Below are 24,004 nucleotides of genomic sequence, written 5' to 3' on the forward strand. Positions count from 1 at the left end.
CCAAGAAGCCACCCTACAGGAAAGGACCAGGCCAAAATAGTTTCACAGGGGAATTTAACCAAAACTTTGGCAGTTAATCCCAGAACTACATAAATGGGTTCAGGTATTTTAAAAAAGCAGAAAGAGAAAGAAACAAAGAAAAATTCCAAATTCTTTCCTGGGAGGAAGTATAACATTTGATGTCTAAACCTGACAAAAGTATCACAAAAAGAAAGAATGCAGTTAAAAAGCTGCAAACTGAAAAAACAACCAGGGACATATGAATTGGAAAAAAATAAATAAAACAGTGACATAATAGAAATCTTGAAAACCCTACAGAATCAATGATAAAAATAACTCGTTTGGAAATTCACAAGCTAGCAAGAAATAAAATTAATATGCAGAACTCAGTTACTGGACCACATACACAAATTATAAGGAGAAGTTTTAGTAGTCTAGATGAAACCAAAAATTACATAGAAAAATGGGTAAAAGACATGAACAGACCATTCACTGAAAAAGTTATTAAAGGTCATATGAAACATATAAAAAGATTTTCAGTCTTTCCCACAAGAGAAATGTCAATTAAATCTATGTTGAGATAGGACTTCCAGCTTCTAGTACTGAGCAAGATACAGAGAATGTTCTCTAACAGAAAACAGCTCTAAAACTGGTTTTGTTACACAGATTTTAAGGAATTACCAAAGGAATTGGAACATGAACATAGACACCTGCTCCTCTGCAAAGAAGGGAACTATGTGAACTAGATTTCTTGATCCTGGTTTTAAGCTTGGAGCTGCTGCTGCTAAATCGCTTCAGTCGTGTCCGACTCTGTGCGACCCCATAGACGGCAGCCCACCAGGCTCCCCCGTCCCTGGGATTCTCCAGGCAAGAACACTGAAGTGGGTTGCCATTCCCTTCTCCAGTCCGTGAAAGTGAAGTCGCTCAGTCATGTCTGACCCTCAGCGACCCCATGGACTGCAGCCTTCCAGGCTGCTCCATCCATGGGATTTTCCAGGCAAGAGTACTAGAGTGGGGTGCCATTGCCTTCTCCAAGCTTGGAGCTAGCAACAATTTAATACCAGTGGAAACTGACCCCCACTTAGGGTCGCTTGATGTTTGAAAATGTTCACAGACACTTCAATGAGGAAGCACTGCTTATCATCAGGGCTTCCCTGGTGGCTCAGTCAGTAAAGAATCCACCTGCACTGTGGGAGACCTGGGTTCGATCCCTGGGTTGGGAAGATCCCCTGGAGAAGAGAACAGCTACCCACTCTAGTATTCTGGCCTGGAGAATTCCATGGACTGTATAGTCCATGGTGTCACTCGAGTCGGACTTGACTGAGTGACTTTTTACTTTCACTGCTTATTACAATACATGATGCTAGAACAAGGGAATATTTGTGTGAGAAAAATCTAATCTCAACCCCTACTTCATATCATATTCAAAGTTAAGTTCAGTCTTTCAGTCATGTCCGACTCTGCAACCCTATGAATTGCAGCATGCCAGGCCTCCCTGTCCATCACCAACTCCCGGAGTTCACTCAGACTCATGTCCATAGAGTCCATGATGCCATCCAGCCATCTCATCCTCTGTCGTCCCCTTCTCCTCACTAATTCCGAATGGATTATAGATCTAAACATAAACTAAAATTTAAATTCAAAAGAAACTTTTGTGATGTTGGGTTAAGCAAGGTTCAGCTCAGTTCAGTTCAGTCGCTCAGTCGTATCCGACTCTTTGCAACCCCATGAATCGCAGCACACCAGGCCTCCCTGTCCATCACCACCTCCCAGAGTTCACTCAGACTCATGTCCATCGAGTCAGTGATGCCATCCAGCCATCTCATCCTCTGTCGTCCCCTTCTCCTCCTGCCCCCAGTCCCTCCCAGCATCAGTCTTTTCCAATGAGTCAACTCTTCGCATGAGGTGGCCAAAGTACTGGAGCTTCAGCTTTAGTATCATTCCTTCCAAAGAAATCCCAGGGTTGATCTCCTTCAGAATGGACTGGTTGGATCTCCTTGCAGTCCAAGGGACTCTCAAGAGTCTTCTCCAACACCACAGTTCAAAAGCATCAATTCTTCGGCGCTCAGCCTTCTTCACAGTCCAACTCTCACATCCATACATGACTACTGGAAAAACCATATCCTTGACTAGACGGACCTTAGTCGGCAAAGTAATGTATCTGCTTTTGAATATGCTATCTATGTTGCTATCAAGCTGTATATCTAAAATGAGTAAATTTTACTATATGTAAATTCTGCCTCAACAAAGCTACTTTTAAAAAATACGACAATACAACTTTTCTTCCATTAACAAAAATTCAAATGCTTGACAGTGCATTGTTGATGAGGCTGTTTTGAAACAGGCGTTTTCATACATGCTAGTGGTAGTGCAAAACAGCACATAGCTGCAAAGGAGAATTTGGCTTTTCTAATAAATTGATGTGTACATTTACCATTCAGCCTGGCAACCTCACTTCTAGGAATTTACCCCAAAGACATACCTCTAATAATATTGAAATACCTAGGCACAGTATTTTTTTGTGGTATTATATGTAATTAGAAAATATTAGAAACTGCCTTAATCTTCAGTGTAGATGATTGAATTAACTACGGTCCATACATGCAGTGGAGCACTCTGCTACTGAAAGCAATCTTAACTCAGTAGCACAGAGTAATTTCCAGGAGATCCTGTCAAAGTAAAAAAAAAAAAAAAATACAAAAGGTATGTATAGTATTATCCTTTATTTTTTTAAAAAATAACTATACTAAAGAAAAATTAAAGAATCAGTTCAAGTAATTTACCAACATGGTATTTATGTTCAGTGTTTGACAGGTTGCAATAGAGTTAGAAAAGGATTGAAAACAAATCCCAAACATTTTATAGTATGAGAAAAATTGAATAGCATGCATTGTTGTCTTGTTTCTGAGGTATGGCCAAAGCCATTCTGAAACAATTTAAACAATTTTAAGATGTAATAATGCATGCATGCTCAATCTCTTTAGAGTCTGACTCTTTGCGACCCCTATGGACTGTAACTCACTTGGCTCCTCTGTCCTTGGGGTTCTGCAGGCAAGAATACTGGAGTGGGTTGCCCTGCTCTCCTCCAGGAAATCTTTCCAATCCAGGGATCAAACCCATGACTTATGTCTCCTGCATTGGCAGGCCAGTTCTTTACCACTAGCGCCACCTGGGAAGCCCAAGATATAATATAGGTCTCCTATATTACAAAATCAAAATGTTTTGATTGTTGTTGAGAGCCAGAATCTCAGTGAAAAAAAAAGACATACAAAGTTTTAGGAAGTCAAGAAAGAATCCTTTGGATGGACTATATTTGAAAGTATCATTGTGAACGCATTATTTCTAAAATATATGTATCTATGTGAATATGAATATATATGTGCCCATATATATTCCAAGCTCTAACAGCTGGAAGAGCCAAGAATCACATATCCCACTAGCAGTGAGAACCTAGCATATCTAAGTGCCTAGAAACTATTCCCCACTAATAAGAATCCAGGCTTCTTGGAGAAATAACTGATTTCAAGACTGAGGGTGGGTAAGTACAAAATGAGCTTGAAATGTCTTATGCCAGAAAATAAGGAAATCACCAAAGTGATGGGAGCGTGTCATAAGGAACTAGCTTGATGCACCCTCCACTGACCAGTCTGAAAGTAGTTGAGCACCAAAATAATTAAATATACTAATGAACTAACAAACATTGAAAAAAAGTGATTCATGAGTCCATACCATTAGTAAAGAAGTGAATTAATTAATGGAGAGATCTGAGAGCTCTTGCTCATTAAAGACTGTTGCGTGCTGACTGGTAACAACAGTTATCAAGAGTAGCTGCCGGATTTGGGAAGTCAGCATTTTGCATGTTTCAGTAATGACTGGATCAGACTAGAATCATAAAATGCTTAATCTAGGGGGAATTTTTTTATGACAAGCAGAATATTCACATATTTATGTGGCTGTAAAGTGGCTGTCTCTAAACTGCTTATTAATTGCAAGAGGAAAATAGTAATTATATGGTAGTAAAATCAGACAACTCCTAAACTGGTACAAAAAATGGATATCACCACTGAAGAACAGATGGATATGTGTGACTTCAAGTGTGAAACCTTGAGAGGACACAGCATCACTTATGTGGTATTACAGCTGAGAATGTATAAACCTGAACCTGGCCATGAGGAAGTATCAGTCAAGCCCCAAATGAGAACAGTTTTATTTATTTTTAAAGGTGTATGTATCTGTGTGTGTATGTGTCTGTGTGTGTATAGGTGTTATATTCTTGAGAAATGTGAATGCCTTAAAAAATAAAAGAATGAAAAGAAAGAAGAACCAAAGAAAGAAAGGAAAGGACAAGGTAAAGAGGGAGGGAGGGAGGGGGAGAGAGAGAGAGAGAGAGACGGAAGAAAGAAAAATGAAGAAAGGATGACGGGAGGGAAGAAGGGTGGGGGGAGGTTCCAGATTAAAAGAGGGTAAAGAGACATGAAACTAAATAAAACACCTGACCCTAGACTCGATCCTGCACTGGAATGAGGAAAACACTACAAAGGATGTTATTGAGTCAGTTGACAAAATTGGAATATGGATGACAGATTAGATAATAGTATTGGCTCAATGTTGAATTTCTTAAATCTGATAGCTGTACTATGGTTATGTAAGAGAAATCCTTTTACTTAAGAAATACTGAGTAGGGATAAAGAACCCTTGAGTAGTTAGAATATGTGTGTACATATTTACATATGTGTGTATATACAAATGTATATATGTGAGAGACTGAGAGTCTGCAAAATCTTGGTAGCAGCAACCTCAAAATGTCAGTGGCTTGCAAGAATACTTTATTTCTCACTCATGAACATATTGGCAAAAAAGTGACTTGAATTAGGTAAATCTGGGCAAAGAATGTAAAGATGTTCTTTGTACTGTTCCTACTCTTGCAGGTCTTGTGTACACTTGAAGTTATTTCCAAATACAAAGTCTGTAAAAGTCCTCTATTTTTTGACCAAAAACTTTTAGACCTCCATTTTATTAAGCTTTTTTGTAGTTTGGTGCTATATCTGCATCAGTTTATATGGCCAGGCCTTTTTACATTTTAGTGTATCTTTGCATCCTGCAGTTCAGTTCAGTTCAGTTCAGTCGCTCAGTCGTGTCTGACTCTTTGCGACCCCATGAATCGTAGCACGTCAGGCCTCCCCATCCATCACCAACTCCCAGAGTTCACTCAGACTCATGTCCATCAAGTCAGTGATGCCATCCAGGCATCTCATCCTTGGTCGTCCGCTTCTCCTGCCCCCAATCCCTCCCAGCATCAGAGTCTTTTCCAATGAGTCAACTCTTCACATGAGGTGGCCAAAGTACAGGAGTTTCAGCTTTAGCATCATTCCTCCCAAAGAAATCCCAGGGCTGATCTCCTTCAGAATGGACTGGTTGGATCTCCTTGCAGTCCAAGGGACTTTCAAGAGTCTTTCAAAAGCATCAGTTCTGCAGTGTTCAGCTTTCTTCACAGTCCAACTCTCACATCCATACATGACCAGTGGAAAAACCATAGCCTTGGCTAGACGGACCTTTGTTGACAAAGTAATGTCTCAGCTTTTCAACATGCTGTCTAGGTTGGTCATAACTTTTCTTCCAAGGAGTAAGCGTCTTTTAATTTCATGACTGCAGTCACCATCTGCAGTGATTTTGGAGCCCCAAAAAATAAAGTATGATGCTGTTTCCACTGTTTCCCCATCTATTTCCCATGAAGTGATGGGACCAGATGCCATGATCTTCGTTTTCTGAATGTTGAGCTTTAAGCCAACTTTTTCACTCTCCACTTTCACTTTCATCAAGAGGCTTTTTAGTTCCTCTTCACTTTCTGCCATAAGGGTGGTGTCATCTGCATATCTGAGGTGATTGATATTTCTCCCGGCAATCTTGATTCTAGCTTGTGCTTCTTCCAGCCCAGCGTTTCTCATGATGTACTCTGCATAGAAGTTAAGTAAGCAGGGTGACAATATACAGCCTTGACGTACTCCTTTTCCTATTTGGAACCAGTCTGTTGTTCCATGTCCAGTTCTAACTGTTGCTTCCTGACCTGCATACAGATTTCTCTAGAGGCAGGTCAGGTAGTCTGGTATCCCCATCTCTTGAAGAATTTTCCACAGTATTATGATCCACACAGTCGAAGGCTTTGGCATAGTCAATAAAGCAGAAATAGATGTTTTTCTGGAACTCTCTTGCTTTTTCCATGATCCTGCAAGTGGACATTTATAAGTGAAAAGTGAAGTGTTGATCACTCAGTCATGTTCAAGTCTTTGCTATCCCATGGACTATAGTTTGCCAGGCTCCTCTTTCCATGGAAGTCTCCAGGCAAGAACACTGGAGTGGGTAGCCATTCCCTTCTCCAGGGTATCTTCCCTACCCAGGGATCAAACCTGGGTTCTCCCACCTTGCAGGTGAATTCTTTGTCATCTGAGCCACCAGGGAATCCCATTTACAAATATTCTTTCTTAAATTTTACATATAAAATAAATTAGAAGGTGGGTTTTTTCCTCCATTTAATTAAATTTTTTTTTCCTTCAGAATGCTTAGAACTTTAAAGTTTTGGAATATCAAGCATAATTAATAAAGTAAGGTAATATGATATCATGTGTGTGTGTATATATATATAATAGCACATAGTAATTATTTAATAAATATTAACTATTATAGTCATTATTATTAATAATAAAAGAAATATTAGGTGCAGAGAAATAGGTGAAAATTGTTTGTTTTAACAATTTTATTAGAGGAATAAAACCTAATTTTGACTGAGAGAATAAAGAGACTTTGTAGAGAAAAGGTGACCCATGAACTAGAGCATACATGTGAAGGGGAGAGCACTCCAAGCAGAGAGTGCAACCTGAAAATCATGGTATGAAAGAAAAAGTCTTACCTTGAGCGTCAAAATCAGCTGACTCTGTATGCTAATTTAACTATTATCTCTTAATGTTTTTGTATCTAATATGTGATGCTAACATCTGTTTATAATCTGTTCATAGGACTTGAGAGTTTAAGAGCCTAAAACTACCAGGAATATAATAAATTCCTAAAAAATAATAATAATAATTTGTATTTGTATTAGTTCATCATCATCCCCTTGTCATTATTAAAGGCTTGGGGACATAAGGATAACATGAACAGATGAAAGCATTAGGAAATAACATCTGAGGGCTGTCGGGGAGTTTTTGTGTTGGGACCAAAGCAGGCATGCACTTGAATACCAGTCTAAGATTTTAGACAATGGATTGCCATTAAAGGTATTTGACAAGAGAAGAAAGATCAACTTGTTCCATCTATAATGTGACTCCTCTTTCCTTCACACTCTACATCTAACTTGTTGGCCCTCCTGTTTAAAAACTGCAGTTTTGCCACTTTTTATCACTTCCATCACTAGTCTAAGCCATCATCGTCTCTTGTCTGTTGAAACTATAACTTCCTACCAGATCACCCAGCTTTTACCCTTGCCCCACCCCCATACAGTCTAATCTGAACACAGCAGCCAGAAATAGGCTTTTAAAACTTGTTAGAACCTGTATAACTTTCCATCTCAGAGTGAAAGCCCAAATCCTGCAAAGCCTGCCCTCCCTGGTCTGCCATCCTACCCCAACTCCACACCCCTTTTCCTCAGTAACCCCATCCCTGACTACTTTCCCCCACCTACCCTCCTTGTTCTCCAGCCCCTCTACCTCCTTGCACCATTACCCCACTAACGCTCCAGCTCTCACTATGGGTGGATAAGGTTTTGGCATTTCTGATTGCTTTCTTGTGTATTACTTGCTTGTTAAACTTGTATCCTTTATCTGTATCCACCAACTAGAGGGTAAGCTTCCTGAGGAGGGCAGCTGTCTTTCACGTGTTCTCTAATTTACCTTATAACCATCACTGACCTAGAGTAGGTATTCAGTAAATATCTGGTGAATGGATGGATGAAGAATGGTGAATGAAGACTATCTATACTTTAAGAAAGTTAACTAACAGCAGATTTGGAAATAATTGAGTATCAGATAAGAGGCTTTTATAAAAGTCTAGACCTGCACTTTCTAATAGAAATATATTGGAAACCAACTATGTCTTGTCAGTTTTCTAGTAACCACATTTTTTAAAAGCATGAAAAGAAACAAGTAAAATTGTCTTAGATAAATTTTTAGTCTAATATATATAAAATATGGTCATTTGAACATGAAAAGTATTAAAAATTCATTAGACATTTTTACATTCTTTTCTCATACTGTATTTTTGAAGTCCAGTGTTACTTTACACTTAAAGTGTATCTTAATGCGTGCACTAGATTTTCATTGGAAATAACTGCTGTGATTTTGTTTAACAGCATTTATAGTTAAAAAGTAGATTCATATACCCAAATGTTCCAAATAAAGTTAAAAAGTTTGTCGTAACTGAAATGAATGCCAAAAATCTTTTTCTTTTAATATTTATGTCCCTATTGGCAAAATTTTTTCATGCTTTTAGAAGATTCAGTCTTTAAAGCAAAATCCCTTCAAAACGACATCTTTTCAAGTTAAGTATGTCACTAATTCTGGTTACCATCAGTTTCAAAGGAGTATTGCATATACTGAAAACAACTGTAAATTTATCAATATCAGCTAAGCAGATGTCAAAATTTTTAAGGTTTTTGAGCTCAATCTACATATTATGAGTAATAAAATCTACGTAATGATTTGTGTTAGATAATAGGTAAATCATTCTTACTGACTTATGCATTTGAAAATTTTCAGTATAGTATAAATTCTTACACTTGTCTAGCTTCACAAATAAGCTTTCTCGTTGCTTGGAGCTTCAAATTTATGTACAATGTGATATTGATAATAAAATGTAAATCACACTTCCATTTTTTTGTCTTTTCTTGTTAAGTATTAGGCAACCAATCATTTCTTTTAAGAAAATCTTCAACTGAAGTTAAAAACACAGTAAGTCTTCATTAAGCTCTTTCACAACTCAACCAAGTAGCATTAGCAAAGAGCACAGGATCTTTAAAATCACTCTTTTAAACTAGTGACTAGCCATCAAATTTGCACATATACATTAAACAAGGTTAACAGCTGTGTCCATGGTGGTTTTCATATGATCAGCTTCAAGAACTGAGACAAAAATTTTTAAAATAAATCCTGCAATGGCATGAAACAATGAAGAAAACAGTCTGTTGTTTGAAAATGCCAACAAATCAAATTTTGATTCAACATAGCTGGAGCACCTTCTATTACAATAAAAAAAATTTTTTTTTCAAACTTTTCTTCATTATCCAACTGAAAGTCTCATGTGATACATGTAAAAGTTAAAATGTCTAGGCCATAAGTCTGAATTTTTTAGGCTGTAGATTGACAACCTTATGTAAATTTGGAAGTCCTTTAAGACAATACCTCCGTTGGGAATTCCCTGGTGATCCAGTGGGTAAGACTTGTGTTTTCACTGTGGGGACTCAAGTTTGATCCCTGTTCTGAGAAGATCCTGCAAGCTGTATAGAGCAGCCAAAAAAGAAAAAGAGACAATACCTGCCTGAAGTATGCATTTAATGTTATCTCATTATCATGTGGCTCATCTAAAGCTGAAGTAAAGTACTTGCAGTTTTTCAAATTTTAAATCATTTGATCATTGATATTGTTAGAAATGTCTTGTATTCTGTGAACCTGTGTGAAATAGTTGAAGATCTTTTATTTTTATAAAATATTTCTTCTATCAATACCAAAATTAAAATATTGGTTTAGAAATGGTTTATTCTTTTACGCAAAAAAGCCAACCAAGCTGGTCAAAATTAACAAATGTAGAACGTTTGCTTCTGATTTCATGTTGACTAACTTCATTAGTTCTTACTTAACTGTTAGGAGAAATCTTTTATTTATTTATTTATTTTAATTTTCGGCTGCTCTGGGTCTTCATTGCAATGCTCAGGCGTCCTCTGGTTGCAGGAGCAGGGGCTGCTGCTTGTCCCTTCCTCGCGGGTTCTCATTGCCGTCTCTCCTCTTGTTGTGGAGCACAGGCTCTAAGGCGCCCAGGCTCTGTCGCTGCAACTGGCAGGCTCTAGAGCAGACTCACTGGCTGTGGCTCCTGGGCTTAGTTACTCCCAGGCATGTGGGGTCTTCCCATACCTGGGATCCAACCTGTAATCCCTGCATTGACTGGCAGATTCTTAACCACTGGACCACCAGGGAAATTAAAGAGAAAACTGTTTAACAAGCCCATCACACAAAGAAATCTCTCAATTGCTCACTTTTCATATGGTTAAAAAAACTTTATACAACAAACAGCTTTGTAAATTGCAATTGCATTCATCATAAAATTTTCAAAATATTTTCCTCTAGTTTTCTTTTTTTTGCATTACTAGCTAATTCATCCTATTCTTCATCAGTATGTCTTCATTTTAAAAAAACTTTCTCCATACCAACTTCTTTAAGTATAAATAATTTAACTATAGTCTAATAATAAGTATTTTCATTTAATTACCCATCATGATTTATACAAGTATTACTGTAACTCATGCTGTCTACATAAAATAGATAAGAACACTTATTGTATAAAAAAAAAATTTTAATTAATTAATTGACAGTGACCAGATTAGTTGTTTATGTATACAGCTTAACAGCTTCACTTGCCTGACACAGGCACAATTCAACACTAATGTCTTAAATGATACAATGAAAAAAGTGCTATATAAAATAGTAAATAGCTACCAAAATAGTAAATTTTGGGGTAATGGAAAAGTATTTTATGCTTATTAAGCTTTTAAACTTAAATGCAAACTGATGAAAATTAAATGAAAAGTTCAGTCCTTCAGTCAACTCAGCTATATCTCAAGGGCTCAATAGCCAAATATAGGCAGTGACTACCCCACTGGACAGAGCAGATCCATAATTCTGCATCCCTGCTATTCAAAGAGTAGTCAAGAACCAGCAGGGTCAGAACACCTGAAACTTAGAAATCCAGAGTCTCAAGTCTTGCCCCAGACCTACTGAAACAATCTGCATTTAACAAGTCCTTGGGTGATCTGTAATGTACCTTAAAACTTGAGAGGTACATGCCCAAATAAAAAGCAGAGGAGGATTTAATTGGATAGTAGGCATAGAGTTATATCAAGTATACCAGGGGCATCTGTGTGAGAGATACCATGAGGGTCAAGTCATCCAGACGTAACAGGGATAGCATGTGCAGTAATAATCAGGAAAAGCAATCAAGGCTTTGTAATTTGGTGATTGAGAGTCTGCAATAATGCAATTAACAAAACAGGAGAAATGAGATTGAGAATTAAAATGTTTTAATTCATAGTATAGATTAATGTATATTCTCTAGTTTTAGCAAAAACAATTTTAAAAATATTATATATGTGTGTCTGTGTATGCAAACACATGTGTACATACTGAGACAACTATTCATTTCAGAAACAAGCACTTGCAATAAATATATATGACCCAAAAGCAATCCTAAAACTTTCAATTTTTTTTTAATTTAATTGACCTTGTATACCATTTATCTTCTCCTATGTATGTGAAATGTTATTCTGTTTAAGGGGATTTCTGACTTACTGTTAATGAAAGAGTTTCTGTGTTTTAGAAAATACTACTCCACTTTTCTAAGGATTTATTTCTTTTTTTACAATTAGCATGTCTTTAAAAATTATAAATAGAATGTAATTTTTATTAACTCTTTTCTTAAAAAAAACTTTTAAAAACCAGAAATTTGAATTGTATGAAATTTGGCAAAGTTTCTTCCCCTCTTTTAAGTATGCTTTAGAAGATCTTAACATGAAACCAGTACAGTACTAATAATTTCACAATATGCAACCTTTAAATATATAAGTAATCTAATTGTTAAAAACACCAGTAGATTGATTTTCAATTTATTTTACAATTCTGGTTTCCAGTGAGTTCCAAAGGGAAATAAAACAGTTTGATAACCTATGCTTACTTAAAACTTTTGCTTGAATTATTGTGAGACCTGATTCTAAAAGCAGAATCTTCCCTTTCTAAGGTACAATAGCTATTTAAATTATAGAAATGAGTTTAGCTTCATTTAGTGTAGTAGCCCAAGAAGAAAGCATTGAAGAACTGAAGACAGGAAGACAGGTAGAATGGGGGAAAGGGTGAGCAGGGGAAGAGAGAAATAAAAAATGGAAGAACAAGCTGCGAAAGCCTCCTTTTCTAATGGAAGAATCAGGTCCTTTGTATTTTTTTTCAACCAGGGATGGCTACCAGAATACTGTTTTGTAAAGAACTGTTCATAGTATTCTCCAAAATCTAAGTATATTTTACGAGTTTTCATGCCTTATAGAATAATTCAACCTTACCGTTTAAAATCATGAACACAATTTCCCATGAAATTATGTGTACTGCTTGTTATTTTTTCTTCAAGTTCTAACAACTTTTAACAGGCATGGGCCATTTTTCTAGCAACTTCTTTTGATCAAGAGCTTTCTAAAACTTGGTCTCACACAAAGTTGTTTTTAAAGTTTCTTTCAGCATACTGTTATGACCTGAGGCAGCAATGAATTGGTGAACAGTACAAAGCCAAAATATTTAGCTTGTCTAAACCAGTCCTTGCCCTAAAGAAACAGAGGAAATTGTTCATTTGGCAACTTCTCCAAGTTCAGATAAGCCTGGTTGTAGTTGACCTCACCTGTGCAAAGATTGGGTGGAACATTTGAGGAGGGTGTGAAGTCCTGAGGCTGAAACCTGAGGTTAGATCGGCACAGGATTCTCTGTGGACAGTTGAACATGACCTTAGATACAGTTGGAACAGCTGGCATCTGAGCTATCTTGCTTTATGGATTAAGCAGCAAAGGAAACTTTAAGAACAAATGAAATATATCTCTTCAAGGAACAACAATATGTGATTACTAAAGAATATTCACATTTTCATACTTGCGGAGATTTGTTAATTTTGTACATTTATTAAAGAAACAGTAAAGCCTCTCACCTTTAGAATTGATGTGAGTTCTTATACCCTATTTATTCTTCTCCAATGATCTGAACTTTTTCCAGTAGTTCCATATGAAACTAGCAGATATTCCAAGATGTCAATCTCATCTTTAGAGGGAAAAAAGAAGTAAACTACATATATTTGTCAGTTTTTTTCTGTTCTGAAAGGGGACTGTAATAAAATGTTCCTGTATTCCCATTTCAAATGGTCACTTGTAACCTCAGAATGTCAACCTGTATTTTCTAGCAAGGATCCCTCCTGCTACTCTTGTATAGTCTCAGCCACCTCCGTCCACACCCCATCTCTTAACACCTAGCAACCACTGATCAGTTCTCTGTAACTTCGTCTTCCCAAGCATGTTACATAAATGTTATCATATAGTGTGTAACTGTTGAGGATTGGCTTTTTTCACTCAACATCATTCGTCTGGGTCCCATATAGGTTGTTTTAGGTATTTATCAGTTGTTTCCTTTTATTCCTGAATGTATATAAAACTGGTGAAATCTGATCAAGGTTGAATTGTATCAGTGAAATTTCCTGACAGTGATGTTCTACTATTTTAATGCAAGATATCACCATTGGACAAGACTGAGTGAAAAGTACAGGAAACCTCTCTGTTGTATTTCTTACAACTATATGTAATCTGCAATGACCTTAAAGTGATTTTTAATAAGCAAATAAACAAAACAAGCAAAAAGCATCCTCTTTGAGAAAAGAAATTATAAATCTCCTACAATAGTAGTCCAGATAACCAGGATGGTGTGATCACTCACCTAGAGCCAGACATCATGGAATGCGAAATCAAGTGGGTCTTAGGAGGCATGACTACAAACAAAGGTAATGGAAGTGATGGAACTCCAGCTGAGCTATTTCAAATCACAGAAGATGATGCTATGAAAGTGCTGCACACAGTATGCCAGCAAATTTGGAAAATTAAGCAGTGGCCAGGGACTGTAAAAGGTCAGTTTTCATTCCAATCTCAAAGAAGGGCAATGCAAAAGAATGTTCAAACTACCACACAATAGCACTCATCTCACACCCTAGCAAAATAATGCTCAAAATTCTCCAAGCTAGGCTTCAAATGTATGTGAACTGTGAACTTCCAGATGTTCAGGCTGGATTTAGAAAAGGCAGAGGAACCAGAGATCAAATGGCCAACATCCATTGGATCATAAAAAAGCGAGAGAGTACCAGAAAACTATCTACTGCTTTATTGGCTACGCTAAAACCTTTGGGTCTGTAGATCACAACAAACTGGAAAATTCTGAAAGAGTTTTGACCTGCCTGAGTCAGAATTCTGAAATTCTGACCTGCCTCCTAAGAAATCTGTATGCAGGTTAAGAACTGGACATGGAACAACAGACTGGTTCCAAATAGGAAAAGGAGTACATCAAGGCTGTATATTGTCACCCTGCTTATGTAACTTATAAGCAGAGTACATCATGCAAAATGCCAGGCTGGATGAAGCATAAGCTGGAGTCAAGAATTCTGGGAAAAATAGCAATAACCTCAAATATGTAGATGACACCACCCTAATGGCAGAAAGCAAAGAGGAACTAAGAGCCTCTTGATGAAAGTGAAAGAGGAGAACAGAAAAGCTAGCTTAAAACTCAACATTCAAAAAACTTAAGATCATTGCATCTGGTCCCATTACTTCATGGCAAATAGATGGGGAAACAACGGAAACAGTGACAGACTTTCTTTTCTTGGGTTCCAAAATCACTGCAGATAGTGACTGCAGCCATGAAATTAAATAACACCTGCTCCTTGGAAGAAAAGCTATGACCAACCTAGACAGCATATTAAAAAGCAGAGACATTATTTTGCCAACAAAGGTCCATCTTGTCAAAGCTATGGTTTTTCCTGTAGTCATGTACGGATGTAAGAGTTGGACTATAAAGAAAGCTGAGCACTTGAAAAATTGATGCTTTTGAACTGTGATGTTGGAGAAGACTCTTGAGAGTCCCTTGGACTGCAACGAGATCCACCAGTCAATCCTAAAGGAAATCAGTCCTGAATACTCATTGGACGGACTGATGTTGAAGCTGAAGCTCCAATACTTTGGCCATCTGATGCGAAGAACTGACTCGTTGGAAAAGACCCTGATGCTGGGAAAGATTGAGGGCAGGAGGAGAAGGGGACAACTGAGGATGAGATGGCTGGATGGTACCAGAGACTCGATGGACATGAGTTTTAGCAAGCTCCAGGAGCTGGTGATGGACATGGAAGCTGGGTAGGCTGCAGTCCATGCTGTCACAAAGAGGCAGACACGACTGAGTGACTGAACTGATAATGATAGCAATCTGAGTGGAAAAACATATCAAATAAACTTTGGATTGATTTTTCAACTTTAATTCCCTTCAGTTCAGTTCACTCAGTCGTGTCTACTCTTTGTGACCCTATAAATCACAGCAAGCCAGGGCTCCCTGTCCATCACCAACTCCCGGAGTTCACTCAGACTCATGTGCATCGAGTCGGTGATACCATCCAGCCGTCTCATCCTCTGTCGTCCCCTCCTCCTCCTGCCCCCAATCCCTCCCAGCATCAGGGTCTTTTCCAATGAGTCAGCTCTTCACAGGAGGTGGCCAAAGTATTGGAGTTTCAACCTCAGCATCAGTCCATCCAATGAATACCCAGGACTGATCTCCATTAGGATGGACTGGTTAAATCTCCTTGTAGTCCAAGGGACTCTCAAGAGTCTTCTCCAACACCATAGTTCAAAAGCATCAATTCTTTGGTGCTCAGCCTTCTTTATAGTCCAACTCTCACATCCAAATATGCCCACTGGAAGAACTATAGCCTTGACTAGACGGACCTTTGTTAGCAAAGTAATATCTCTGCTTTTTGATATGCTGTCTAGGTTGGTCATAACTTTCCTTCCAAGGAGTAAGCGTCTTTTAATTTCATGGCTGCAGTCACCATCTGCAGTGATTTTGGAGCCCAAACACTAAAGTCTGACACTGTTTCCACTATTTCCCAATCTATTTCCAATGAAGTGATGGGACCAGATGCCATGATCTTTATTTTTTGAATGTTGAGCTTTAAGCCAACTTTTTCACTCTTTCACTTTCATTAAGAGGCTCTTTAGTTCTTCTTCACTTTCTGCCATAAGGGTGGTGTCACCTGCATATCTGAGGTTATTGATATTTCTCCCGCCAATCTTGATTCCAGCTTGTGCTTCTTCCAGCCCGCATTTCTCATGATGTACTCTGCATATAAGTTAAATAAGCAGGGTGACAATATACAGCCTTGACATACTCCTTTTCCTATTTGGAACCAGTCTGTTGTTCCATGTCCAGTTCTAACTGTTGCTTCCTGCCCTGCATACAGATTTCTCAAGAGGCAGATATTTCTCAAGAGGTCTGGTATTCCCATCTCTCTCAGAATTTCCCACAGTTTATTGTGATCCACACAGTCAAAGGCTTTGGCATAGTCAATAAAGCAGAAATAGATGTTTTTCTGGAACTCTCTTGCTTTTTCCATGATGTAGGGGATGTTGGCAATTTGATCTCTGGCTTCTCTGCCTTTCCTAAAACCAGCTTGAACATCTGGAAGTTCACAGTTCCCGTATTGTTGAAGCCTGGCTTGGATAATTTTGAGCATTACTTTACTAGCATGTGAGATGAGTTCAATTGTGCAGTAGTTTGAGCATTCTTTGGCATTGGCTTTCTTTGGTTTTGGAATGAAAACTGACCTTTTCCAGTCCTGTGGCCACTGCTGAGTTTTCCAAATTTGCTGGCATATTGAGTTCAGCACTTTCACAGCATCATCTTTCAGGATTTGAAATAGCTCAACTGGAATTCAGTCACCTCCACTAGCTTTGTTCATAGTGATGCTGTCTAAGGCCCACTTGACTTCACATTCCGGGATGTCTGGCTCTAGGTGAGGGATCACACCATCGTGATTATCTGGGTCGTGAAGATCTTTTTTGTACAGTTCTTCTGTGTATTCTTGCCATCTCTTCTTAATATCTTCTGCTTCTGTTAAGTCAATACCATTTCTGTCCTTTATCGAGCCCATCTTTACATGAAATGTCCCCTTGGTATCTCTGATTTTCTTCAAGAGGTCTGTAGTCTTTCCCATTCTGTTGTTTTCCTAATTCCCTTAATGAGAATCAAAAAATGACCTGTGTCCAATGTCAGAGTTTGCCCAAGAAACTGCCTAAGTTAAAGACTGCATGCTTGGAAAAAGAACACAAAAACAGCCCAGTTGGCATTACTGTTTCCAGACAGCACCCATAGCTAGTGATTCACTGAAGGTGAGTATAGCATTTTAAACAAGCTTTAAACAAACGTGTATATTCCAAATAACCAGTTAGTTGTTTCTTTATAATGTAGGAAAGTTCTTGCTATTTTAAGAAGTCTGATAGAAATTTTACTACCGTATAGATACTGTAGAATCCTTTTAATTGTGTTAAATTAAACAGACTCCCAGAATTTTCAGTGTTAAGAGAAATTTGGGAGGGAAATGCTCTTGTTCATAGAAACCTTTCAGTTCAGTTTGATTACAGTATTTTCTGTATCAGTTGGCTTAATCAGAACTGGTGTTAGGATTCTGGTTTCTGTACCATGAGCCACTTTTTTTCTAGCTATTCAGGGACCGCATTTACCATTCTTTCCTCAGTTTTTTCACACATGCCTGCAGTAACTTATAAGGGTCACTTGGCGAGGGAAATGTTTAAGCTTTTATTTAATTCTTATTTTGTGTGAATGCAGTGTGAAAGCTAGACATAATCTTCAAGGAGCCCTCAATCTAGTAAGAAAAAATGAAAAAACAAAGCAAAATCATCACTTTCTAGAAAGCCCTTCAGAATAAGTGCCCTAGAGGTGGTGAGTTGTCAGCGGCGTGATTGTACACCAAAGTAGGTATGCTGCCTATAATTTTCCTTATTTAACCAAAAACAAGCAATTATAAATCTGTAACATTCCATAAGTCAGTTGCTAAGAGAGCACCTTTCCAGGGCATATTTCAAACATTTAGGCAGATGCCAAACATTTTATGTTTCTTAACACAAAGTGAGAGCAATATATGTTAACTTGGCTGACAAACTAGTAAATTTTACTCAAGGAGGAAGTAGTGATAAGGCAGTTGATACCATAAAACTCCTTTCTTGGCAGTTTAACATGAGAAACACTTTTGTTACTGTTACTTTGTTATGGGACTCATGACACTGTGTTAAATGATTTATTCACAAACTATTTTAGAATTAAAAGTAAGAGTTCTCTAGTCCTGCCTAACCCTACATAAATAAATCACCCTATTTGAAAATGTTTGTGTACTTTGATTCATTGTCATCCATGTTAGATATACCAAAGATTTTCTATGACCATGGATTTCAAATTAAATTATGAATTGCATCACAGTTCTTCATATCCAAGGCAGCTGGTTTCCTGATACATTTCTTGTGACCATATATGCACCTTATATTTCATTTGCATTCCTTTCCTACTCTTGCTTTTTCTTCTTCACTTCTGTTCTTAATAACTTTCCCACTTTTCCCACATCATTTTATAAGATCTCTACATTGTAGTTGTTAATCTTACTTCTATCAAATCTGTGGCTAAAACTAGAAAATTATTTTTGATAAAACTAGAAAATAGGCATTCACTTATATTATGAATTAAAACATTTTAACTCTCAATCTCATTTCACTTGTTTTCCTCTATATACAAATTGTCTTTCTAATTTTTTTAAAGTTTTTAAACATAGGTGGTTATGTGTTGTCAAGTCTCTGTTTCTTTGTGAGTTCTCCATTTTCTTTTAACTTTAAAAAATTTTCAGTTCAGTTCAGTTGCTCAGTTGTGTCCGACTCTTTGTGACTCCATGGACCACAGCACACCCGGCCTCCCTGTCCATCATTAACTCTCGGAGTCCACCCAAACCCATGTCTGTTGAGTCGGTGATGCCATCCAACCATCTTATCCTCTGTCGTCCCCTTCTCCTCCTGCCCTCAAGATTTCCCAGCATCAGGGTCTTTTCCAATGAGTCAGCTCTTCACATCAGGTGGCCAACGTATTGGAGTTTCAGCTTCAACATCAGTGCTTCCAATGAACGTCCAGGACTGATCTCCTTTAGGATAGACTGGGTGGATCTCCTTGCAGTCCAAGGGACTCTCAAGAGTCTTCTCCAACACCACAGTTCAAAAGCATCAATTCTTTGGTGCTCAGCTTTCCTTATAGTCCAACTCTCACATCCATATGTGACTACTTAAAAATTTTATTCCTAGCAATTTTGGATACCTATTTGCCTAGTTTTCTTCCTATTTCTGTCTTTGTTTAGCTCACAGAATAAGAAATTATTCTGTGTTGTATAGGGTATGAGATGAGAAGCTACACTTTATACTTTCTTTTCCAAATAGCTTTTTGTCACACCATTTATTTTTATGTGGTATCTCCACTACCATTGGGCATCCCTGGTGGCTCAGATGGTAAAGAATCTGCCTGTGATGCAGGAGACTCAGGTTTGATCCCTGGGTCAGGAAGATCCCCTAGAGAAGGAAATGGCAACCCAATCCAGTATTCTTGCCTGGAAAATCCCATGGACAGAGAAGCCAGGCGAGTTACAGTCCATTGAGTCACAAAGAGTCGGACACGACTGAGCAACTAATACTTTCACTTTCTACTACCATAAATTAAATTCTCATATAATCTAGGGGTCAGTTTGAGGCAATTTAATTTTTCCAGTAGCTTTGTCAATAAATATTGGGTGGATGAATGTTTCATCTGACTCTTCTTTGGCTAGTACCAATTTTTATATTTTATATATACCTTAAATTCTTAGGCCATTTCCCATCTTATTTGTTCGTTTGTTTTCTGTTTTTCCGTCTTACTGTTGTTGTTTTTTCAGTATTTGCTTATCAGTTCTCACTGACTTTTTTCTTCTTAATGAATTTAAGAATCTTGTTTATTATCTAGATTTTATTATGGGCTGTGCTATGCTTAGTCACTCAGTGGTATCTGACTCTTTGTGACCCCTAGGACTGTAGCCTTGCTAGGTTCCTTTATCCATGGGGATTCTCCAAGCAAGAATACTAGATTGGGTTGCCATCCCCTCCTCCAGCAAATCTTCCCAACCCAGGGATCTAACTCAGGTCTCCTGCATTGCAGGCAGATTCTTTACCATCTGAGCCACCAGGGAAGCCTATGAATACTAGAGTGGGCAGCCTATCCCTTCTCCAGGGGATCTTCCTGACCCAGGAATTGAACCACGGTCTCCTGCATTGCAGGTGGATTTTTTACCAGCCGAGCTACCAAGGAATCCCAGACCTTATTATAGCTAGATTCAAATTTGAAATTCTTGGTCAGGTTCCATCAAAACAAACAAAATTTAATAAAATTTTGATCCTAACTGAATTCTCTAAAGGTTAATTTATTTCTGTTCTTAAACCCCAAACTTCAGATGAATTTTAAATATTTGACAACTGGAAAAGTAGCCTCTGAGTGATACTAGGTGTCACTGAACAGGATTTAAATTCTGATTATTAAAGAAGTTTCCAATACTATCTTCTTTTGGTACACTTGTAACCAGGACTGGAGAAATAGGAAAATAGTTTTCTTTTATGTCAAATCTCACTAAACCAGAAAATACATGTTCAGGGTTAAGTATATTGTCAAAACAAGGTTTTAACTAATATTTACATTGTGAGCAGAGTTCACAGGGTAAAATTTATTAGATAGATGTACTTGTGTGTCTGTCTTTGATTAGGGACTTCTGTTTATAAACAGAGATTAAACATTGTTTCTTTGATTTTCTTTGATGTTCAGAGGCAGAATTCAATTTTGCAGCTTTTGGAAGATGAGGCAGCTGCAGGTAAAGAAGTTGACAGCTCTTGGGAGGTTTAATTAGAGCTAATTATAATTTGATTGACCTGCTTTTTCTCCAGAAAGTTTAACCAAGTCTTCCTTTGCAAAGTGAGGATTTTTCTTTTTCATACAAACTAAAGAATTTGTTGGGCTTACAAATATCTATCATTTTTCACACTTACAAAGGAGTGTCACCACATGAATCATGGAATCAAGGATTTGGGTATGATTGGACAGGACTTTCAAGATTATATAGTCCTTGAGAGTATATATTCATTATATTAACTTATGATGGAAAATTATAAATTTTAGGGAAATATAAACTTGGTATACATAATTTTTAAATCTATTTAATGAGAAACCAAACAATAAAATTGTAGCTCTCTGTCCTTTTTTGACCTTGGTATTCATTCCACATGGTTTAGTAGAATTTCATTTACTTGATAAATACTATATTTGTTTGAATTCATGTATAAAGAGAGCGTGATGAAATGATTTGCTTTTCATTATGTGCTATTTTTCATAGCATGACTTATGGTTGTTATTGTAATTATTTAAATGAAACACAATTCTACTAATATTGCTGTAAAATTGAAACCTTCATATGAAAGCTTTATACCTAACAAAATTCTATAAGGCAATTATATATGAAAAACAAAAAAGTCTTTTTCACTATTTGTCGACTCAGTTACATGTCATATTTATGTTGAATGGAGGACCTATTAATATTAAATAGGGGTTTTACTCTCAGACAACTTGTGCTCTACTTTCGTCAGTCAAGATCTTTTGACGTTAGAAAGTTTGAGAGTAAAATATTATTTTCAAGACAGTTTAACAGAGCAGTAGGAAATGCCAAGTAGCCTATGGAGTAATTATAGACCACAGATATTATTAAGGATAAAAGGACGGGAGGACTTCCCTGGTGACTCAGAGGTAAAGAGTCTGCCTGCCAATGCAGCAGATACGGGTTTGATCCCTGCTCCAGGAAGTTTTCACATGCCGTGGAGCAGTGAGGCCTGGGAGCCACAACTACTGAGCCCACGTAGTACAGCTTCTGAGGCCTGCACGCCCTAGAGCCCGTGCTCCGCACCGAGAGCGCCCACTGCACGAGGAGAACCCGTGCACCACACCTGGGGAGCAGCCCGCTCTGCTGCAGCTAGAGAAGAACCCGATCCACAGCCAAGACCATTTTAAGCTTAAGTGGTCTGGAAAGAGGAGAAGAGAGAAAATCTAAAGTAGATTTTGAAGAACAGATGGCAGCTAGATGAAGGAAAAAAAGAGGAAAATATATATTCACCTAGTGGAAGGAATATTGTGCTCAAAAGTATTTTGGAGGTGAGAGAGTTTAGTCTGGGAAATTGATAAGTGAACCCACTTGGATATGTTAATCCATAAGAGAGTCAGTGTACTAAAACTGGAAAGACTGATTTGGAACAAATAGTGGAGAACCTTGAAGTATAGAGATTGAGAATATATTTATCATGTACCATGTACTTACAGCATTTTATCTAGGTTTGTTTCCTAGGCAATATTTCAGGAAAATTGATCCTTCAGAAGTATGCAGAGTACATTATAGTGAAGAACAGAGTATGCAGTATGCACCTATGTGTGAGATGTTAAAGACATGAATAATAGTTTGATGGTAAGAATGGATATTAAGGAATGGTGCAGACACATCACCAGTGAAGAATTCACAGTGCCTGATAACTGGTTAGGTATGGAGGCGGAAGAGAGGGATGGATGTACACCCAGAGAAGGCAAAATGAAAGGAAAGAACACATGTCGGAGACTTACATAAAGTTCTGTGAATTCATTTTCTCCTCCAAGAATGTCGTGGTAAAGGGATGAGTTGTAGATTCCACTTATGAACCACTAGCAAATTATTTGATACCATCCCTTGAGAGGAACATTAAGCATATTTTAATAAAATCAATACTTAAGGAAACTAAATATAGCTTGCTTTTAAATATTTTTCCTTCAACATCCCCCTTCCTGCAGTAACCCTTAGTCTTTTTCACAGGCTGTAATGGGACCAAGACCAAGAAGGGTTTTCCAATGAGTGGATGTAGGAAGCTGATAAGAGAAGTATTCTTTTGGCTTGGTAGCATAAGTTACAGTACACTAAAACATATATCTCTTGGAGGCCTCTTTTTTCTCCTGTCAGCAGCTGACATTGTGAAAGATTTACTGATTAGCTTAAAAATTACAGAACTTCTCAGTTTAGTGATGTGGATGTGCTACCTAATTACAAATGAGCAACTGCAGTTAGTGCTTTTTCCTTCTACTTTGGGGAGCCGTTAAAACTCACAACTAGAGAAGGGAAGGTTTTACATAACTGTTGCTAACGTTAAAAAAGACATGTGCACGTTTTACTTCCACAGAACTACTTGAGTGCCTCAGTCATTTCATCCAGTCTAGCTCTCTCCTCACACTGGTGATTATGTGTCTATTTGAAAACAATGAAGAGGAACAGGGATAAAGTGTACCAAGAGCTGTAGTTCTTTAACCCTTATTGTGAGAGTTGTTTTGAGCTTATAAAGTGGATGCTGTTATTTATCCTTATACAAATGAAAAACCTGAGTCTTGGAGAATTACAGAGCCAGAAAATGAAAGAAAAAAAAAAATCGTATCTAAGATTCTAAAGTATATCTAATGCCCATATTTTTTATTCAATATGTTCATGAAACAGTGGCAGATTTTATTTTCTTGGGCTCCAAAATCACTGTGGACAGTGACTCCAGCGACAGAATTAAAAGATGTTTATTCCTTGGAAGAAAAGCTATGGCAAACATAGCCTCCATATGAAAAAGCAGAGACATCACTTTGCCAACAAAGGTCTCTAGCCAAAGCTATAGTTTTTCTAGTAGTCATGTACAGATGTGAGAGTTGGACCATAAAGTAGCCTGTCAACTCATGGTACTGGAGAAGACTCGAGAGTTCCTTGGACAGCAAGGAGATAAAAACAGTCAATCCTAAAGGAAATCAACATAATATTCATTGGAAGCACTCAAGCTGAAACTCCAGTACTTTATCCACCTGATACAAAGAGCTGACTCACTGGAAAAGACCCTGATACTGGAAATGACTGAGGGCAGGAGAAGAAGCAGGCAACAGGGGATGAGATGTTTGGATGGCATCACAGACTCAATGGACATGAGTTTAGGTAAACTCCAAGAGTTGGTGATGGACAGGGAAGCCTGGTATGCTCAGTCCATGGGATCACAAAGAGTCGGACACTGCTTAGTGACTGAGCAACAACAGTGCCT

At 37.8% G+C, this 24,004-nt stretch overlaps 1 protein-coding gene across 2 annotated transcripts in view; it reads left to right on the forward strand.

The window, feature by feature from the left end:
• STXBP4 (syntaxin binding protein 4) overlaps positions 1-24,004 on the forward strand; it is a 198,002-nt gene that overhangs the window by 88,030 nt on the left and 85,968 nt on the right. The gene's annotated exons all lie outside the window — the stretch shown is intronic.

The sequence above is a fragment of the Capricornis sumatraensis genome, chromosome 8, assembly GCF_032405125.1.
Source record: "Capricornis sumatraensis isolate serow.1 chromosome 8, serow.2, whole genome shotgun sequence".
In the NCBI taxonomy this organism is placed as follows: domain Eukaryota; kingdom Metazoa; phylum Chordata; class Mammalia; order Artiodactyla; family Bovidae; genus Capricornis; species Capricornis sumatraensis.